This window comes from Danio aesculapii, chromosome 6 (genome assembly GCF_903798145.1).
Source record: "Danio aesculapii chromosome 6, fDanAes4.1, whole genome shotgun sequence".
In the NCBI taxonomy this organism is placed as follows: Eukaryota; Metazoa; Chordata; class Actinopteri; order Cypriniformes; family Danionidae; genus Danio; species Danio aesculapii.
Genome location: NC_079440.1, coordinates 55,854,921 through 55,878,096, shown reverse-complemented (window position 1 = coordinate 55,878,096; position 23,176 = coordinate 55,854,921). Strand labels below are relative to the sequence as shown.

The following is a 23,176-nucleotide window of genomic DNA, read 5'->3' as shown; positions in this document are numbered from 1 at the left end:
ATTGTATTGTTTTGCTATTTGCTTCAATGTTAAAAATCTTCTTAATGTTAATATATAAATGTTACATGTATTACTGACATAAATTAAACATAATTTGTAAAATTATATTAAATATATGAATTTATTATAAATACCCATGTACAGTGTTAATATTATTAAAATTATACTTATAGCTTGTATATTTTAGTGTTTCCAATTTTTGTTTATAATGTAGCCTCCGATGAACAGGTTATCAACACAGTCCTTCTCTACAAGGAGTGGGAGTGGCCAGTGGAGCGTCTCCTCAACTTCTATTGGTCGAAACCCTCAGAGGGCGGGACATAAACAACCCCCACTACTCATCCATACAACCTTCTGCAATTCACATCATTTCTCAAAGCTGTGAGAGACGTGCTTTGTCTCTATTGTGAACAAACCACACGAGGAGAACAACTGCAGGAACATTAAACATCCAAAACACTGGAAATTTAAGCCAGAAACATCCTTTCTCGTCACACTCGACAAGGCTTTCTGATCACTGACCGGTGAGTAACGTGTGTTTGTTGGTAACGTGTGAGCTATTACTTTTAAAAAGTATATTTTGAGGCTAGCAAATTAGAAAACGCAAAGTGACTAAAGGAAAACACTGCAGTTACATGTAAATGATATAAAAATTTACTTATTGTGAATACACACAGTCACTGTGGACGCAAATATAGCATGTTTGATTCCTTTTGTGATGGTCTCAGAGAGATAGAGTGGGTTATACCTGTGTGAAGTAGGTCTGTTACGTTGTAAATAAATCAGTGACGTCACGTTATTTTTTGTCATGATACACTGACTGTAATGTTTTATTCAGTGATATAATGTATTATTCAGAAATGCATTAAAATACAACCAGCTGTGCACTTCAATGCACCTTTTTATCATGAGAATGCTTTTAATTCCTTAAAAGCCATTACTAATGCTTTGCTTCTTACGACTTTACACACCTGAAACTTGTCTATAGCACTTATTCACTGTTGCTCTTATAGTTGTGTAAATTGCTTCCTTGTCCTCATTTGTAAGTCACTTTGGATAAAAGCGTCTGCTAAATGACTAAATGTAAATGTAATTTCCGGTTAAAATGAATTTTATAAAGATATTACAAAAAGTAATAAATTGAAATTATATTATAATGCTGAAATACATTAAATGTCAGGTTTTGTCAGAAACATTTACAAAAAAAACGTATTTTAAACTATTATGATACTTAAAATGCAGAATATTATCAGCATTGGCTAATTTGTTAAAGCAATTGTTTAATAATGTCTGTTGTCCTGTTTTATGGCTAAACAAAACATTAGAAGAACAATTTTCTGGCTATAAAACTTATAACTAACATTTACCAAAAGATGATGAGATCTATAAATCTATTCTTTGCATAATTTGCTTGTATTTTCCTTCCATATGTGCTACATGTGACCACTCCTATAAACAGGATTTGTAACATATGTTTTATCCTTCTTCTGCCTTCCCAAATAAGATTTTCATCCTTGTTGAGTTTAGTAGAGCGTACTTGGATTTTAAATCACCTTGAATATTCATGCATCAAATTTGGATCTGAATACATTATAGGTATTGCAATATATTGAATTTTGGCTTGCCAGATGGCTTGTAAAGAGTCCGTGGGTTCCCTTATGGTCAGGGAACGAGAGGTTAGAGGTCACAGAGAAAGGGGAAAATCACCAGTAGAATAATTATTGAACGATTATGACATGTTTGTACAGATCCCAGATTAAAAGTCAGATTTTTAATGATTTATGTTGTAATAATTTGGCTAAATCTATAGGAGGTGTGACCGTGTGTTGAATTAAATGTCTGTTTTTCAGCGAACGTCACTGTATAATCAGTTATCACGAGTAAACAAGAATATTCCAGGATTTTCTAAAAACAAACACATGACATCAGCTGAACGTGACTGACCAGCGCTCACATTTTGTCCTGGTCCTGGATGTAAACATGCGCATTCATTGAGGTCAGAGATTTTGACAGACGCCAGGTCACCGACCTCACGTCCAAGGCCAGAGATGAGCTTGTGATTTCGCAGGTCCAGCCGTCATGTCTGAGGCGTTGAAGTTCATTCACATTACTGTAGGGCTGCATGATACTGCAAAAATCTGACATTGCGATATTTTCTCTTTCTGCTATATACAGTTGAAGTCATATTTCGGCTGGAATAAAAGCAGTTTTTAATTTTAAAACAATTTTAAGGTTGATATTTGTTAGCCTCCTTAAGCAATATTTGTTTTAGATTGTCTACAGAACAAACCACTGTAATACAATGACTTGCCCAATTACCCTAATTTGCGTAATTAACCTAGTTAAGCCTTTAAATGTCTGAATACTAGTATCTTGAAAAATATCTAGTTTACTAATATGTACTGTAGGGCTGCACAATATATAGTTTCAACATCGATATCACAATATCACAGGATCTGCAATACTGAAGCTGGATTATTTTAGACCAGGGACCACAGCTTATCACGTTTGTGTGTTTAAGGCATGTGATTGTGTACCATAGATAGAGATGTGATAAAAGATATGGACATAGTATCCGTGACATAACCCATAGGTTTCTGAAGAGCGCAAATGAAGCTACAAGTAGGTGTGGCCAACCGTCGTCATTTTGTTCGCATGTCATCGCACCAACTGGGGGATACTAAACAAGGGCAAAGAGGCAGAGCATGAGCGGAGCAACAGATTCCTGCTAACATTTTGCTTAGATGGGCTTTTCTTTGGGAGAAACGCTTAATACTTCATTACCTGCGACTCGTTTGTGTTCTGAACACATGTGCTTGGTTGTAGACTATAGCAATAAAGTGTTTAAACTTTTAAAAACACTGTTGTAACACATTGAGCCACTAAGCATTGTTCTTATGACGTTTTTCTACAGGATAAAAACGCAAATTACTTCCAAACACTTAAAATATTCTGGAGTGCATTACATTATTTGACAGATTCTGGAGTGCATTACAGGTCTAAAGAAAATTATAAATGATCTTAAATAAAACAAATACATAGATTTGGTGTATAAGTATATAATTTCATTCACCTGGGAAATGGAGGCAAATTGAATGGTTTGTGAGCACAATTAAGCCCACACAGCATGTTGTAGGAAATAATTCCAAAAGGGATTGACTGTGTAAAGCCACATAAAACAAAACAAAAATATGATGTATATGCCGAGCTCAGCGGCTAATCAGCTGAGGTGACATGACGGCCACCAGCGAGATCTAGCTGTTACTCAAGTGGCCACGCCCTTAATTATACAGACTTAACATAACTTAATAAACACAAAATGAATGAGTTATAAAAAAAAATCCACCCCCTCACAGTTGTCATGAAGGGTAATATTAGCTATATGCACCAAAAGCATCTTTTATACCAGGCTGTACACATGTTTTTATCAGCTGTAAAATTGGCCAATTTAGCATAGCAGTCATTGAACAACTGGAGTTCCTGGAGCCAGCCCCCTAAGGCGAGTTGATGAATTGCAGTTACTTCCGTATTGGCTTCACGAGGGAGAGTGGGAGGTTGCCGCTTGTTGTGTACGCATTTAAAGCATTCATGCACAAGAAATTGTAATGTTTTTAACTTTAAGAAAGATTGATTGTACTGAAGTGTATACACACACACAATCAAAACTACACTGTTATTTTATATTTGATTACTGAATTTGTGTACTGCTAGACTCCCAGTAAAAAAAACCTGTTGCTTTCAATAGCAATACTTTTGATTAGTTTATTTAATGCAGATACACTCTACAAAATCATCATAATCAATGTGAAATTATGTAAATTCTTTTCAAATAGAGATTTCAATTTCATCTGGTGAAATTATATTCAATATCGCAAGATGTATCGCAGAAAAATTAAGTATTGTAATGTCAGTTTTTTCAAATATCATGACACTCTAATGTACTGTCATCATGTCGAAGGTAAAGGAAATCAGTTAGCAGTGGTGGAAAGAATATTGAAAAATCATACCCAAGTTAAAATACCATTTCTTGCCCAAAAATGTAGCGCGAGTAAAAGTATCTGTTGTAAATATTACTCAAAGTATGACTAAAAGTAGCCCTTTTAAAAGTACTCAAGAGTAGTGAGTAGTGAGTATTATACTGTGAAAAGCTGATGCGTTTACATGCACTTTGTGCAGGGATGGGTAAACATAACATTCTGTACTGCATTTAGGGGTCTTCCTATATTAATTCCTTTCTTCCATTGTTTGTTTGTTTGTTTGTTCCTTCATTTGTTCATTCGTTCTTACCTTCATTAATTCCTTCCTTTGTTCCTTCATTCGTTCATTCATTCTTTCGTTCCTTTGTTTGATCTTTCTATCGATCTTTTGTTTGATCCTTTGTTCGATCCTTTCTTCGTTCCTTCGTTCGTTCATTTGTTTGTTCGTTCCTTTGTTTGATCTTTCATTCGATCTTTCGTTTGATCCTTTGTTCGATCCTTTCTTCGTTCCTTTCTTCATTTGTTTCTTTGTTTGTTCCTACTTTCGTTCATTCGTTTCTTTGTTTGTTCCTTCGTTCGTTCCTTCCTTTGTTCCTTCCTTTTATTAGGTCCTTTGTTCATTCATTCATTCGTTCATTCCTTTTTTTACTTCCATAGTTTGTTCAGTCCTTTCTGGACTCCTTCCTTTATTAGTTCGGTCCTTCATTCGTTCAGTCCTTCCTTCCATTCTTTGTTCGGCACTTCATTCCATTCTTCATTCATTCTGGCTGTTTGGTGATTTCGGTCATCATACAGTCAACATCCTTCATTTTCTTGTCAGTGACATCCAGGCTATAAACAGTCATTGTGTGTAAAGATTTTGGACATCTTCTTGGACATTTTTAATGCTTCCTACATGTTTGCTGCATTTATAAAGCGTCCATGTCTTGAGGTTGGTCAGTATGATGCGATTTACTTTCTACGTGCGATTTGATTGGACAGGAATCGCAGGAATGATATTTTTTCTACTCAGCCAATCCCCAATGACAAGAAAAAATATAGTGACTGCAGGTTGAAGGAAAATAGTAGAGTAAAAGTACTGATATAGCACTAAAAATGTCCTCAAGTCAAAGTACACTTTTTTTAAACTACTTAGTAAATTACAACTCCTGAGAAAAACAACTCAATTACAGTCATTTGAGTATTTGTAATTTGTTATTTAACACATTTGGTTATTAGAAATGGGTTAAAAAAATCTTCTTTCCATTAAACAGAAATTGGGGACTTCTACTGTATATAGCGATATGACTATAATTTTACCAGATGAATTGAATAGCTCCATTTGGAAAGATTTGGGATGATAATTGAATTTGCATAGATTATAATAAATCACATATATAAATACAACAAAGCAGAGATAAAAGTTAAGCGAACATGGCTTTATGGTTTTCTGTAGAGTCTAACAGTATTCAGGGACAGAAATTGAACAATCAAACATAAAATAACATGGTCATCATTGTATAAACAATATGAAAATAAAAATATTTAATAGTAAATGAATCTTTTAATATTTAATAATTAATCTAATCCTGCAATGTGACTATTGGTGATACACACATTGCGATATGGATGCTCAAGTGTAAGATTAGTGTAGCCCTAATATGTATTTTATGTACAGTTGAGCTTGAGTTGTCGTTTGTATCTATACTTTTGAGTGAGTCACAGGACACGATCACATGTGAGCACTGTTGGTGTTTATTTTTATCAACATGCTATACTTGTGATATAGTTTCAAACGTTCATCACAGATGTGGTCATGTGTTGAATGTTGCTTTCATATGCCGATTTTTATGTTAATCTAGAACACATCATGACTTTTTTTACATGTGTTTTTAAACTTGTGCATTACTCTAAAAAACATGAATGTACACCATAAAAAACATGGTTTCCTTCAGTTTTGCAGATCTGCAGATTTTTTGCCAATATATGAGTCTGATTATTTACTTGTGTAAACTTTTATATTTCTTCAGTTGTTAAATTAGTTACAGTAATATTATTGACTAATATGAAAATGTACTTATGATTTATTAACAATACAGTCTGTAAAGTAATATGTTCTGTCGTTTAGTAGATATATTATATTAAAGACTTGCTTGGTTTACCAAATAAGTGGATCTAATTGGATTTGCATTGTAAACGATAAATAATCAACTTATTTATTTAATTAAATAAGTAAAAAGCATATAATGTTTTATTTCATGTATTAAATATTTAGTCACAATACTCCCAAACTGGCACAACCCTTCCTACACTTCAAGAACTGTACTCTTCCAGAGTGAGTAAAAGGGCTCGCAAAATCACTCTGGACCCCTCACACCCAGCACACTACCTGTTCGAACTGTTACCGTCTGGTCGGCGCTTCAGAGCACCAAGCACAAAAACAGCCAGACACAGGAAAAGTTTCTTTCCTCAGGCTGTCTACCTTATGAACAGTTAAATATTCCCCTACTGTGCAATAAACGTGCAATACTTTCTCATACGCACTTGTACACAGCACCTTACATCAATATACAATGCAATACTTTCTACATTCGCACTTGTACACAGCACCTTATAACCTGTACATTTATAACAATCTGGACATACAACTCAACATCCAGGTTTCTTGACTGACTGCATCTGTTTAATGTTTATCATTTTTTTTTTACATATTTATTTTGTGTTGTCACTTGTCACTTTATGTACACTGGAAGCTTCTGTAGCCAAAACAAATTCCTTGTGTGTGTGAAGCACACTTAGCAATAAAACTGATTTTGATTCTGTATATCATTCTGCATAAATCTGCTGATTTTTTTTTACAAAATTCTGCGCAGAACTAGCAAAAAATGTCAACAGATTGTGTCTGGCCCTACTTATGAGTCATTTTAAGTTAAAAATTCACTTAAGTTGAAACGTGATTAACTTAGTTAAGTAAGTTGTGGTTAACATAAAAGGATGTTGTCATGTCTTATTGATCATATAATTTTTTCACAGTGTATAAATGCAAAATTCATTCATATGCATTGATAAATTCATTTAAAATTAGATTAAATAAAATAATAGATATCTTAAATAAATTAAATATATCACATTTTTTGAAAAATTATTAACTGAATAAAAGAGAACAGTACAACTATTTCACTTTATTTACCATTTTGTAGAAATCATTTTTCTGGAGACTTGGTAGTGGTGCACACAATCTTTTTCCGATCAAAGTGATGCCTTTGTAATTAACACGTGCTCTCTGTTTTGTAAATACAAGCATAAAGACAGATGGATCAATCAATGGACTGATAGAAAGGACTGCATTTTAGGGAAGAAATAAGTATTGATTTTGATGTTTCAGGCATGATCTTATTGCTTGTAATCAGTGTGTTGCTCATCCATGAGGTTAATTTATCACGCAATTATGAGACGTTATTAGAGACCTAATTATGAACAAACATAACGCAGACAGAGTGAGTGCTCTTTATCTGTAAAATAAACCTCGGAAAGAGCAATCAATGCACAGGGCAGGTCCTTCTAACCTCAACCAGGTCAAATCAGTCCTGACAAAGAGGACAAAATGTTGTACTAGCATGGTGTTCTAGAAGTAAATGACATTTTGCCTGAATATGCTGTCATTTGGGCTGCACAAAATATATTGTTATCGCAATAATAGTAAATGCAATATATGTATCGCAGACGTGTTTATTTTATGCTTTGGTTATTATATCTTTATTGACCAATCAGGGGTGCGTTTCCCAACAAACTGAACTATCATAGTACGATGCATCATTTGGGAAAAGAACGATGTAGTGACCAGTGTTTCCCAAAACCCGTAGTTTCTCTGTCGCAGATCTATCGTTGGAATCATGTTAGTTATAACTTAAAATGCCCATAATGAAGCTCTAAACGGGGTGGTTTCTTTGTACACATTATATTGTTTTACATGTACGCGCATTTAAAAAAGAATTCAATATAAATTTTGGTAAAAACATGCACAGGTTTTTTCATATAAATTGAAATATATGTAAATGGCACATATAGGGCCTGTTTCCTTTACTAATATTATTGAGAAGTTGAACGTTACATATTCTATTCTAAAACATAAAATCACATACAAAAGCTACCATGTATTCTAATATCATATATAAATCATATAAATAAATCAATAATGAGGCGATTTATTAAGAAATGAAATGTATTATTTATTAGGAAAAAAATCATACTTTAATAATAATGATGATGATTATTATTATTATTATTATTATTATTATTATTATTATTAAGTAGGATATTGTTTATATATTTAAAAAAATTAAGTCTACTTTTACAATTTGACACATGCAAACCACTGCAGAAATGTTCTAACCAGCAGGCCCATGTCATATACAGTACAGATACTTAATAAATAACCCACTATAAATTAAAAGAATTAACGTATGCCATGTTTTTTGTATTCACAAGCTTTGGAGACAAAACATAAATTCTGCTTTTAAATAATAGGTCACCTACAGCTTTCGTCATGAGCCACGGCTGCGTTCAAAATGATATCAATGTTTTTAAAGTGCACTGCGAAGGGAGCGCAACTGTAAACATGGAGATCGCCTAAACTGAACTGTGAAATTAGTTTGAAAGCAAATCACCTAAGAGAAATGACTTTAATGTGTTTCTAAAGAGAAATGACTTTAATGTGACTTTAAACTGCATTCGCAGTTTGCGAATGTTCGTTGGAACGACGGATTTGGGAAACGCAAAATCAACAAACTATGTTTGTAACGACGGAACTTGCAACCTTAGTTGGCTAGCGATGGTTTTCGGAAACGCACCCCAGATTGAATGTGTCATCTGTAATCGCACCGCCTCAGTAGTTGCTGTTCTGCTATTGGATGGAGTGGCCAAAAGGCGAACCCAGAGCTGAAAATAAACACTAATGGGCGGAGTCGAGACGAGAGAGGAAAATAACAACAGCAAATCAGACTCAGAATATCTGCTCATTCATAGTGTTTTGAAGGCTGAATGTTTGGACCTTAACAGTTTTTAGTTAATTAAATCTGAAAAATATCTTCTACCTGTTTATTATTTATTTAAAAAATTATTTATTTTTAGGGGTTTTTCACCTTTAATTGAAAGAACAGTGAAGGTTACAGACAGGAAAGTATTGGAAGCAGATAGAGGGGAAGGGTCTGCAAAGGACCTCAAGCCAGGTATCGAACTCAGGTCGTCGTGAGCACCACAGTATCAGCACACTTAACCACTAAACTATTGGCACTGACTTACCTGTTTATTTTAATATTAATATTATTGCATAAATGGGCGGTGGGGTGGCGCAGTGGGAAGTGATGTCACCTCAACGCAAGAAGGTTGCTGGGTCGAGCCTCGACTGGATCAGTTAGCAATTCTGTGTGGAGTTTGCATGTTCTCCCCGTGTTGGCGTGGGTTTCCTCCGGGTGCTCTGGTTTCCCCCACTGTCCAAAGACATGTGCTATAGGTGAACTGGGTAAGCTGAGTTATTGGTAGTGTATGTGTGTGAATGAGAGTGTATGGGTGTATCCCAGTTATGGGTTGCATCTGGAAGGGCATCCGCTGCTAAAAACATATGGAGATAGAAATAGATTCTGGTCTACATCCACTTTAATCAAGGTTTCTATGCAAATTTTATAAATCAGACCCCAGGGCTTAAATCGAAGGGTGCTGATCATAAACATATATTGAACCTCAGTTTACCCCCCAGAATCCTCTGGGGCATTGATGTAAAACGCTGGACAGGTGGCCTTTTGATGATGCTCGGTGGAGCTCGGGATTGCTCATAAAGAAAGGAATGATTGTTTGCTGCCTGCTATTGTAGATGTGCTATTCTAAAATGCAATGATTTGCTTTGCCTTAATGTTTTGTGAAGCATAGACTTTAATTTGTATTGACCTAAAAAGAGCAGTCTTCTTATACATGGGAAAGATTCGTCTTTGAATGTAAAATAACATTACCTTAGGATCAACTGAATGGTATTGACAGACTCATTTGTTAATTATAGGCACAGAGAAGTCTCAATGCAATTAAATGGTGATTCACTGTTTGCCTAATTTAAGTTTCTTTTGTGTGGGAATGAATTTTCATTGACATTAGGGCTCCATGACATTGGGAAAAACTGATATTCAGATTTATTTTTTTTCCTGCAATTTATTTTTGCAATATGAATATAATTTCACCAAATGTTTTAACCTATTATGCCATATTTTTCAAGATGCGAAAAAAGCCAAAATAGAGTGTGTGTGTGTGTGTGTGTGTGTGTGTGTGTGTGTGTGTGTGTGTGAGGTTTCAGCTCCAAATATCACACTTAAATGTTTTAAAACTCTTTTAAACGCCCACTTTTAGGCTTTGATCCTAATTGTGCTGTTTTGGTGACTGTCACTTTAAATTCAAATGAGGTTGTGCTTTTTTTAAAAGAGGGCGGAGCTACAAACGTCTATGTGTCAGCTTTTGTGCATCCTAAAACTCCACATTTATAATGCCCCTTAGTCACTGACCTTATCTTCAGCACAGGTGAAAACTGTAATGGCCGACGGCTGCTTCTCACTCAGGGCTGTTCATGCTAGGAAAAAAAACAGCACTAATGGGCAGGACTTCCCCCTCTGATGACACATACAAAGTGAGAATGTCAGTCCAAGTGTTTCTTGGTACACTTGGTACCCTTTAGGCAGTGGAAACGCAAGCCTGATAAAGGTGACACGTTCTGTACAGTACCACTCAGTGCAAACGGGCCATATCTCTATTGGTGCTGTCAGTGTCAGTATGGTTAAAAAACACTGTAGTATTTACTATAAATTACTATAGTATATTTTCATGGTAGCAGATATCACAGCCTCTGCTACTTTTTACCTTAACTATTTTGTTAACATTTAATATTATTTATTTAGGATATGCGTTTTCACATTCTGATTGCAATGCCTGATTATTAAATTGTTTAAATGACTATAATTAAATTAAATATTCTTTAGAATAAAATATGATGTGTTCTTTGGAAGAGTGTACTTGCATTGTGATGATACTATATTGTCATTCTGGCATTATCTAATCAGTGGCATAAAATGGTTCTAAAATGACAATAATATTGTTTATCGCAATATATTTTGGTGCAATATATCAGACAACAAAAATTAGATATCATTAGGGGCCTAATTATTGCAGATTCAGAAATTGTCAACACAGGCTCATTGTGAAAACGTAGCCCTGCGGACGTTTCTGGAGATAGCGAATTACGTAGGCGCAGGTACGTATGGCTGCATTTCATTTCTTTAAACGAACGCTACGGGGCGGTGTGACGCCGTTCCTTTTCGCGCTTACCAGCTGACCGTTTACCTCCGTATGGACGGCATTCCAGATTTTCAACCAGTTTGTCCCGTTAGCGCGCCACGTTCGTCGGCGGATTTGAGATGCAGAGAGGAGTTGACCACGAAGACGGGGGTTGGAGTCCGGTGAAGAGCGGTTCCAGAAAGCTGGTAAGACAAAAACAGAATCCAAAATATAAAACAAACAGGTGAATAGCAGGGTGAGGATGTGGTAAAAAAAAAAAAAAAGTCAGACAAGGACTTTTATTTTTTTGGATTGCTTTTGAAACGTGTTGGTTGGGTATAGGGAAGGAGGAGGGTGGGTCAGCCGATCGTTCGCTCAGTCAGTCAGAAAGTCTGTCCAAAAGTGAGTTGACAGCGGCCTCTGGTGGGTTTACGCGAGAACAGCAGGCGTGAATGGCACTCGCGAGGGAAATTTGAGATCTCGAAAAGCGTACACGGCGACCTCTGGCGGATTCGCGAAAACAAAAACTGCAGAAAAACGTGCCGCCAGGACGTATTTCGCGGTCTCCAGAAACGTCAGTGGAGGTAAGTTTTCAGAATGAGCCTGGGTTGGAAATTGTTATGTTGACGCTGAAATTATTTATTGAGCAGCCTTAATCAACATTATATACATAAAATAGTAAAATAACTTTTACTGCTAGTTCAAACTACTTATTAAAAGTGTGTTGAAACAACACAATTACTATGTTTGGGGTATTTTTTGTTAACAACATGAAATAATTGTCTGGAACAGTGTATGTTTTTACAGCGTATGTGTCTTTCAAATTATAGTAATGTGAAGTCACTGTCTGCATATGTTGACAGTCATGCTTGTTACCTAACCATGCACTACTAGTTAAGAATTTTAAGTGAAGAATAAAAGAAAAAGAAAGAATTTTAAGTGGTTAAAGCTGGTTGCTGCATGCGCACACACTCAGAGTGGCTGTCAATCATCTGTGGGAACCAGATGTGGGAGGTTTAGTGTCGCTTCAGGTCAGAGAATTCGAGAAGGGATGTAATCATGTGAAATAATGATAAAGTCTTTGAAGTGTATATGCTCCACAGAATAACTTAATTATTCCCATATTTCATTCTGAAGTTTGAGTTCCTTCATTAATGTGAAGTAGAAAATTAAAGTACTAAAATGAAAGTTATTTAATAGGTTATGGTATTAGATTTATTAAGTTATGTTTTTTGCTGGTCAGTATGTGTGGTGTTATTTGTAATATTATTTCATGGTGAATAATGAACAACAAACAACATGTAAAATAATTAAAATGTGTTACAGTTGAAGACAGCATCCTTAATTCATTATTAACTAATTCCTGATTGATTGAATATTGCTTAATTGAAGATTTTTTCAATACAATTTTAAACTAATTTCTAATACCTAATTTCTTTTGTCTTTGCCATGATGAGATTAGATGATAATATTTTACTAGTTATTTTATAAGATACTAGGGTATTTGGGTAATTAGGCAAGTTAATAATCTATAATATATATATATATATATATATATATATATATATATATATATATATATATATATATATATTATATATATATATATATGTATATATATATATATATATATATATATATATATATATATATATATATATATATATATATATATATATATATATATATATATATATATATATATATATATATATATATGTATGTATATGTATGTATATGTGTATATATTTATATATATATATATATGTATGTATATGTGTATATATTTATATATATATATATATATATATATATATATATATATATGTGTATATATTTATATATATATATATATATATATATATATATATATATATATATATATATATATATATACACATACATACACATACATACACATACATACATACAGTGGGGCCAATAAGTATTGAACACATCCCCATTTTTCTCAGAAAACATATTTCCAAAGGTGCCATTGACATGAGATTTTCCCCAGATGTTGATGAAACACAAAGAAAACAAATCTAATTAGTAGGGATGCTCCAGCCTGATCTCACGAGAAAACATAAGCATTGAATGAAACGTATCGTACGAAATTGAGCGGTTTTAAGAAGGAGGCGTAGCACCTAACCCCACCCCTAAACCCAACCATCATTGGGGGATGAGCAAATCGTACTAAATTGTACGAATTCACACGAATTAGCCACTAATTCAAAAAGTTCCGAATTGCCGTGAGATTGTGTTGGATGCTCCGATAAATTGGCAGGAGATCGGTATCGGCCAATAATCACATTTTATGACTCGATCGGTGCTCACCAATCTCATAACCCGAATACAAGTGTTTGTTTACGAGTTTACACACAGAGCAAGTTGCACACGCACTCGCCAGCAGCGCTACAACATGTGAAGATGTAAATGATGTGTGCGGGTGTAAGCCATCTCTGCGCTCCCAACACAGCAGCTGTATGAAGCTGCAATCTTTCTGCTGCTGTCAATAGTTGGAGATGAGCAAAATATTTGAATGGCCTTCCAAACACATTTGTATTTAGGCCTTTTCACATGTAAGAACTGAAAGTTTTGTGTTTTTAACTATTGCAAGTTCACTAAAACCTGGCTCTAAATATTAGGGAATTAAAAAAAAAACTTAAAACCCTTCTTTTTTTAACATTAATATGTTTAGTAAGATAACTTGTTGCAATAAACAGTAGTTTATGGGCCTATTTTCTTTTAGGAAAGAAGTAATAGATTTATAGATGTGCATTTTAGCTTCTTATGCATCAAATATACACTCCAAACTTTTTCTTTATTGAGACGTAGAATTCCATCCAAAAAAACATTATCTGTTTTATCTATAATTTTCTGTAAAGCTGCTTCAACCATTACATGTCCACACTAAATATTTATAAGAAACATGTTTATGGGATATATTCAACATTCTTAATTAAGGAGTGATCTCCACCTTATCATACTTGAATGGTACTTACTGCAATAGCAAAGTTATATAAAGTTTGAAGCATCAGAATTCATTGTCTGTATCTGCTGATCACCATGACAAGGAATCGGAACTCGGCATCGGCTGCAAAAATCCTGCTCAGAGCATCCCTACTAATTAGTTTACAAATTATTTTATGTGTAATAAAATGAAATGATGCAGGAAAAAAGTACTGAACACATGAAGAAAGGGAGGTGAAGAAAGACAGTGAAAGCCCAGACAGCAGCTGAAATCTCTAAATCTCTAATCTCAGCTGATATTCATTTACACTGAGGAAAGGCGGACGGTTGCTGGAGAACTACTGAGAGATTCCAGCTGCTGTCTGGGCTTTCACTGCCTTTCTACACCTCCCTTTCTTCATGTGTTCAATACTTTTTTCCTGCGTCATTTCATTTTATAGCACATAACTTGATTTGTAAACGAATTAGATTTGTTTTCTTTTCATATATGGATTTCTTTGGATGTTATCAACATCTGGTAAACATTTCAAGTCAACAACACCTTTAGAAAATTTTTTTTTTGAGGAAAATGGTGACATGTTAAATACTTTTCCCCACTGTATATATTATTTATTTATATTTACAATAATTTTCTCAATTATTCCACCCAAAACTAAATAGATAAGACTTTCTCCTTGCTTTGTTAAACATGGGAAATATTAGGAAAAGAATATAAGTTTCACTAAAGGGCTAATCATTTTATCTTTAATAAGTATGCCAAATTTCTTACATTTCTAGGACCCTGATTAACTCCAGTTGTCTTTAAAATAAGTCATGTTTGCTCTGCTGTACAGTAGAGACCATTTTAACCATAGCCTGTTACTCACGTGTAAACTGCCAGTAATGCCACACCAGCAGACATGGGCTTCTGGAGCTGATTGTGCCAACCAATCACAGCATAGGTTGTGTTCTCTCGTTCTTGGCGTCGAGAGCTGAGATGTTTTGAAGCAACATGGAACAAACCGGCCGGGACAGACTGCGACCCTGTAAATAAAGAAGCAGACCCATAACATTTGCACCGGCGGTGTGGGAAAAAGCGTCTGACTGCTGGAAAACCATTTAGAATTTAATCAATCTTCTTGAGTCGGTGCAGGCTTGTAAAGTAGATTCAGAGGGACTTTATAAAGGTCATTGATGACTGTTTGAGCATTGTGCATGGGATCTATTTAATAGGAAAAAATAAAGACTCACTGTGAGTTCAAAACATTGTAATAGGTCCATTGACCAAAATAAAGTCCCAACAAGTGAAATCAACTTCCACACACTCAAAAATCCTAAAAGACACTAGTGAAATCAAGTGACAAGCAATTTACTGAAGTAAAAAAGGTAAATGTTTCAGTCACGTTGACCAATGTTATCATTTTTATAGAGAAATATGACAAAATGTGCAAAAATGAATCCAAATATATTGGTTGGTGTTGAAATAAACACTTGTAGTATTGAATTGAACACTTGTTTGTTATGTAATAAATTAACATAACGTACTGAGAATAAAAATGCATGTGTAACAGTAGATCCGGCTCTGAAATTGACAGTCATTTAAATAAATAAATTATTTATAGTATTATAATATAGTGATGATAGTATTGACCAACATAATAATGATTTTGATTAGGGCTGTGTGGTATGACCTAAATTTTTATTTCACAGTATGAGAATGTTTATTTCACTGTAATAATATCTTTCACGTTATAGTTTTTATAAAGGTAATTATTTCAAAGAAGGCTTTATATAATAAATAAGCTTGAATATTTAAGAAATGAAAAGGGCTTGATCTTATTTAATTATTTTGTGCTTTATTGTTAACATTATAAATGTAGTAAACCAAATATGACTTTAGATGTGCAACAAATTCTAAAATGTTTTATGGACATTACTATAAACATTTCTTCTTGGAGATATAAAATATATCCCATTTAAGTAATAGGAAAAGAAACCTAAAATATGAATTTATAAATATGTAAAAACTTAAAGGAAATATTAATTTTTTAGTATTTTTGTCCCAACACAAATTAATTAAAGAGCTCCTATTTTGCATTATAAAAAGTAATTTTTTGTTTTTGGGGGTCTCCAACAACATGCTGATATGCGTGCAAGGTTAAAAAAACACTTTCATTGTTTATCCCTGCGACTCCCATATGAATCTTTCAGCAATTAATTTGTTCCCAAACCCCTCCTTAGTGCAAAGCTAATCTGCGCTGATTGGTCCGCTGACCCAGTCTATTGCGATTGGTCGACTGCGTACAGCTCAAGACAGTATGACGGAGCAGAAAGTATGTGAGAGCCCAATGCAGTAATGCAATTAAGCAATGCAGTTAAACACTACCATATTACTCTACTCTTAACCCGAACCCCAAGTAATAACAATGACGCAGATTCAGTATTAATCCACACAGTGGCAAAAGCTGAACTATTCTGAAAAAGGCTCATTTTCAAAAACCCATAATAGGGACTCTTTAAGTTAACTTATCGATTCAGCCTATTGATTCGATATATAAACAAGCAATTAAAATTACGGATTTAAAACCTATGCAATGGCATCATTGTGAGGTTTTATGCAAACCATTGAAACCTTTTTAGTTTTCATAGTTTTATTACATTTAATTATCTTAAATAGGTTTTTAAATGTTTAAATAATTTATGACCAATGCTGTTTTCTGATCAAATCAGTACACTGTAAAACCCAAAAAGCTAAGGTAACTCACGCTGTTTGAGGAAACTGATTGCAACAAACCATGTTAGCTCACAAACTAGTCCTTATAAATGCTGTGAACTTAATCCATTTAAGTAAATGAAGCAATTTGAGCACAGTAAAACCCAATAAATGAAGAGAACTCAAACCAACTGAGTACTGTAAAACCAAATAAGTTAAGGCAACTCAAACCGTCTGAGGAAACTGATTGCTACAAACCATTTGAGTTAAAAAAACTAATCTATATGAGTACTGTGAACTTATGAACTTGAGGGGGGGGGGTGCGAGGGGGTTGCCCCAGTAGAGCTTTATGTCTAGCAGTGCCCCTGGTTTAGCAAGTGCCTAAGGATATAGGTTGTATTGGAAAGTGATCAATACCCAACGTCGAGCCAACATCTTAATATTTCAACATCTCATATTGATGTCAAATACTGACATTTATTTGTCAGGTATGGCAACCAAAATCCAACTTCTGATAGACGTCATAGTGGTAAGGTCCACACAACATCAGGCTGTAACATCATTAGACATTGATATTTGGTTGATTTTAGGTTGGACAATGGACATTGAGGTTTTGGTGTGATTTTAAGTTCGACGTTGGGATTCTGATGTCAACCCGATTTTTACTTTAATGCTTCCAAACAGTTTGCTGCAATTATAAATCACCCATGTCTTGAGGTAGTTCATTATGATGCGATTTACCTTCTATGTGTGATTTGATTGGACAGGCAACACAAGGCTATTTAGCCAATCCCCAGAGACAAGACAAAATTAAAGTAGTGACTGCAGTTTGAAGGGAAGAAGTGGAGTAAAAGTACACTGTAAATCCAAAAACTTAAGGTAACTTAAACCGTTTGAGAAAAACCGATTGCAACATACCATTTAAGTTACAAAACTAGTCCTAATGAGTACTGTGAACTTAATCCATTTGAGTAAATGAAGCAATTTGAGCACAGTAAAACCCAATAAATGAAGAGAACTCAAACCAACTGAGTACTGTAAAACCAGTAAGTTAAGGCAACTCAAACCATTTGAGGAAACCGATTGCTACAAACCATTTGAGTTAAAAACTAATCTATATGAGTACTGTGAACTTACTCCATTTAAGTTGAAGCAATGAGGTATTTAATTAACTCATTACCTTCAACACTGACTTCAAAACTCTTTTCAAATGAGTAGCATTAACTTTCAGAATATTTTGAGTTAACTACACTCATTTAATTTGATAAAGTTGACTGTTGGGTTTTACAGTGTAGGCATTAAACCCCTCACAGAGTCACACGAGCGATGGCTAATGGAGCCTGTCTTGTTCTAAAGTGTAAGAGGTTCTTTGGTCAATCTGTTTTCTCTGTTCAGGGAAACAAAATGTGGATCGATTTACCTGTTAGCCTAAAATCAGAAGGTAATGTAAATGATTTTAGTAGTGTTCTTAAAAAGTGGTTAATAACAAAACAGCAGTGATTACACAAATAATCTACTATTAGTTTGTTTGATCATGACACCTTTGCTTTTGCCTTTTAGCAATTTTATATAAAGAATTATAATGTTGTGTATATGTATTTATTTTATTTTCATTTTATGTCAAGCCTCCCTTGGACAGGTGGTGAAAATTAGCAAGTCTGCTAAAACACTTTAACTAATGCATTTGGTTTGTTCAGTGTAATTGTGATGTCCATGTCAAATAAACAAATTAACTCAATCATTTTGTGGATTGAACATAAAACAATTAGGTTGTCCCCAAGAAAACCTTAATAATTTCCTCTGAGTACTCCGGTTTCACTCACAATCCAAACACATGCACTAATAATGAATTATGTAAACCAAATTGGCCATAGTGTATGAGTGTGTGTGTGAACGAGAGTGTGTATGGGTGTTTCCCAATACTGGGTTGCGGTTGGAAGGGCATACACTGTGTAAAACATATGCTGGAATAGTTGGTGGCTCATTCCGCTGTGGTGACCTCTCATGAATAAGGGACGAAGCCGAAGGAAAATGAATGAATGAGTATAAATTAAGAAATAAAAACTCTTTCCCCTTAAAAGTCTATTTTGACCCTAGTTTGAGGTGTTGGTCAGTCTGACGTCAGTATTATGTGTGAACACGCAGGCTCTTTGATACGGCTGAACATTGTTGAATGGTTATCAAGGACAGTGCATTGTGTGAAACAGCTGCAAGGATGATAAAATGACGAGAGAGCCTGACAGGTCTTTACTGCGCTTTACACCTGAGTTATCATATTTCTCGTTTCAAAAAGTAGTTAGTTAAAGTTGATTAACTTTATGATTCCCTTCTGGCCATTATGTTAAAGGGATAGGTGCAATTCCAGCGTTATGGATGTGACATTTGCAGTAATCTCAAAACATAAATTCACAGAGAAAGTATATGTTAAGGTTATATTGAAACATCTGTTTATATTTTCCCAATCTACTAACCAGAGTTGTGGGATTAGAAAAATATCAATCTGTAAACATGTTTTATGTTTTAAATGAGGAAAATTTACAGGCGTTATGGATGTGACCTAAAATGTTAGCGAGTTTACAGTATACAATTTAATTTGTAGAAATTCTGTGAATTAAACTGCACAACCCAAAAGAAACAATGCTAATCAAAAGGATAAGAGTTGCCTACTATAGAACAAACATGATTGATTTGATTTGATATTTTTGCATTTATGATGAAAAGGCTTCATTATGGATGTGACCGATGTGAAATTGGCACTTGTGTGACTTTGGTAAATCAAATATAATAGTTTGAAAACACTGACAGAGTTATTTTTGAGTATTTTACAGTACTGTTTTTTTTATAAAGGTAGTTATTCCAAAAAGTTCAATTCACCTTTATTTGTCTAGCGCTTATACAATGTAGATTGTGTGAAAGCAGCTTCACATAAAAGGTCATAGTAAATAGGAACAGTGTAGTTCAGTTTGTAGTGTTTAAGTGCAGTTCAGCTCAGTTCAGTGTGGTTTTATAATCACTACTGAGAGTCCAAATATTGAAGAGCAAATCCAACGATGTGCAGCTCTATAGATCCTGAACCATGCAAGCTAGAGGCGACAGCGGAGAGGGAAAAAAAACTTCACTAAATGGCGAAAGTGAAGAAAAAAAACCTTGAAAGAAATCAGGCTCAGTTGGGCACGACCATTTTAATTTCTCCGCTGGCCAAACGTCTTGTGCAGAGCTGCAGTCTCAGTGGCGGAGACAGGAAGCTGGCCTCAGCGAAGACTCGTCTGTCTCTGAAGCGTCACAGGAATCAGTCTCATGTTCTCCACTCTTCCATGACCACCACAGTAGCTGCTCAGGATACGGCCTGGTCCAGGATATGGAAACCTTGGGATCATCTCGTCGTAGGTCTTGGATCGAATCAGTGACTCTGCATAGTCTGAGGGCCTCAGGAAGAGTATCCCCAGGTGGAAATGGAGAATAAAGAAAATAATTAGCATAGCTGCTGTTCATAGTGTATATCAACAAGATGCAGAACCTGTGTGGAAGCCCACTAAGTGGTGCACTAAGTGTATGCTTTACTGAACAGATAGGTCTTTAATCTAGTTTTGAATTGGGAGAGTGTGTCTGAGCCTCGGACGTTATCAGGAAGGCTATTCCAGAGTTTAGGAGCTATAAATGAGAAGGCTCGACCTCCTTTACTCGACTTTGCTATTCTAGGTACTACCAGAAGCCCTGAGTTTTGAGACCTTAAAGAGCGAGTTGGATTGTAGCGAGACAGAAGATTGGTTAGATAAACAGGAGCTAGATTATTTAAAGCTTTATATGTAAGAAGCAATATTTTAAATTCAATACGAAACTTAACAGGCAGCCAGTGTAAGGAGGATAAAATTGGGGTGATGTGATCAAATTTTCTAGATCTGGTAAGAACTCTGGCAGCTGCATTTTGTACTAGTTGAAAGTGTACAAAAGCGCTTTATATAATAAATAAGCTTGAATATTTAAGAAAAGAAAATGACTTAATCTTATTTAATTAGTTTGTGTTTTATTTTTAATATTGTAAATATAATAAAAACAAATATGACTTAAGATGAGCAACTAATTCCACTGTACGTCACATTTTTCACAGTTTGATGTGGACAGACCTTATTATTGTAAACATTTCTCAAGTAACATCTTCTCACGGCTATAAAATAGTTCCCAAGTGAGTAACAGGAAAGTAAAACTTAAATATGAATATATAATTATGTAAAAACTTTAAGGAAATGGCAAACATTGGTTCCACAATTCCTCCATGTAGTCCCGACACAAATCCATTAAGTTAACTCAGTAATTTTTACAAATGTAAGTGGATTGAACATAAAGCAGTTAAGTTGTCCTAAAAAAACCTTAATAATTGTGTTGTTTCAACTCATTTTAAGTAAGTAGTTGAAACAAGCAGCAAAAGTATGTTTTTTTTTGAGTGTGGGATCACTACTTGTTGAATATATGTAATGTGTGTATTTATATAGTACATTTATTGTGTATAGCCATACACCCAAAGCTTTCACAACCATGAGGTAATATACAAGCCTACACAAAAAAAAGGTTTCGCTATTTTGGTGAAAACTTGTATATTTTTTCATAGCATGGTTGACATTTGCATGGAATTGCTTATAGTCAGGGGCGGACTTGCCATAGGGAGGCCTAATGGTCAATCCTGTTGGCCTGATGGCTTATCTGGCCTGCTACCATGAATCAGGCCTGACCACAACCACCTCTTTTCTTCACTTACTGATCGCTCTGTCCCAGCACCCCCCACCCCCGATCTTCATTTACCGATAGCTCCTCAACCCCCTCACCGTCCCACCTACCCGGGTTTTTGCTCAAGTGGCCTGATTTCCATTAACTTTCACAAACAAAAATACTGTCCCAGTCTGCGTCTGCTCATAGTTCACCCAACTGTAAAATTTTCCTCATCTCTTTTTTCACTCTCAAGTCGTTGCAGACCTTTACGAGTTTCTGTTTTGTTTGTGTTGAACACAAATTAAGATATTTTGAAGAATGTTGGATACAGGAGGCCATTGACATCCATAATAGGAAAAAAATTACTTCAAAATCATTTCTTTTTTTGTCTTAAATACATGACAAATCTCAAACGGGTTTTGAACGACACTGTAAAATAATCTGTTAATTAACAGTGGCCGTAATTTGTGATTCACAAGTGTTTTCTGTTTATTTACAGTTGTGAATTGCATTATGGGATCTTCCAGCCCCCCTGACCAATTTTCATTTACCGATCACTCCTCAACCCCCAGCAACATCACCCCCCCCCATGGTCCACTCACCCCGGTCTTTACTTAACGATCGCTCAAGTGGCCTGATCTTCAGTAACGTTCCTGGGCAAAAATACTGTCCCAGTCCGCGTCTGCTCATAGTTCACCCAAATGTGAAATTTACTCATCTCTTTTTTTTACTCTCAAGTAGTCACAGGCCTTTACGGTTTCTTTTTTATTATTGTTGAACACAAATCAAGGTATTTTGAACAACTTTGGAGGCCATTATCCACCATAGTAGGAGAAAAAAGACCACTGGATTCATATATCAGCTTGGAGACCGCCACAGCAGTAGAAAGTTGATTTTCTGGAAGACCAATAATGCTTACGTTATTCCAACGAGATCTGGCCTCCAAATCTTCACACTTTTCTTCTAGTTTTACCACAGTAGCCAAAAGAGAGTCAACCTTTTCACAACCCAGCACAGTGATATCATCCGAACATGTGGAAAGAGAACGTTTCATATCCTTCATCCTACTTTTCAGTGTCGATATTTCAGTTTGCATCGATACATCATGTTAGAGAATTTACGCCTTCACGGCTTGATGTTCATGTTTGATGGTCGATAAGTATCTGCAGGCACTTGGTATTAAGTAAAAATGTGCATTCATTCAGATAAAAATAGCTAATTCTGTAGGACCTCCTAGTGAACACGTCCTACTCCATAGCTCACCTAACCGGAAGTCAGACTCCTGAAATCGAACATTTTTCAAAATAACTTTTTTTTTTGTCTTAAATAGAAGAAAAATCTCAAACTGGTTGTGAATTACACTGTAAAAAATATGAGTTAATTAAGAGTTTCCATATTTTTCTATTCTCAAGTGTTTTCAGTTTATTTACGGTTATGAATTGCATTATTGGAAGCTGATCTCTGCTCTGTCGACTTTTGCTGTTGAAACTTCAACTCTGCAGTTTAACAAAGTGACTTTCATTCACATTTTAGTAGTTTG

General features: G+C 35.0%; 1 protein-coding gene across 2 annotated transcripts in view; it reads left to right on the top strand.

The window, feature by feature from the left end:
- Positions 1-378: 378 nt before the first annotated feature.
- slc38a3b (solute carrier family 38 member 3b) overlaps positions 379-23,176 on the top strand; it is an 88,251-nt gene continuing 65,453 nt past the window's right edge. For both annotated transcript variants that reach the window (XM_056460563.1, XM_056460562.1), the window contains exon 1: positions 379-524. The gene's annotated coding sequence lies outside the window, so the exon portion shown is untranslated. The remainder of the gene's footprint in view (positions 525-23,176) is intronic.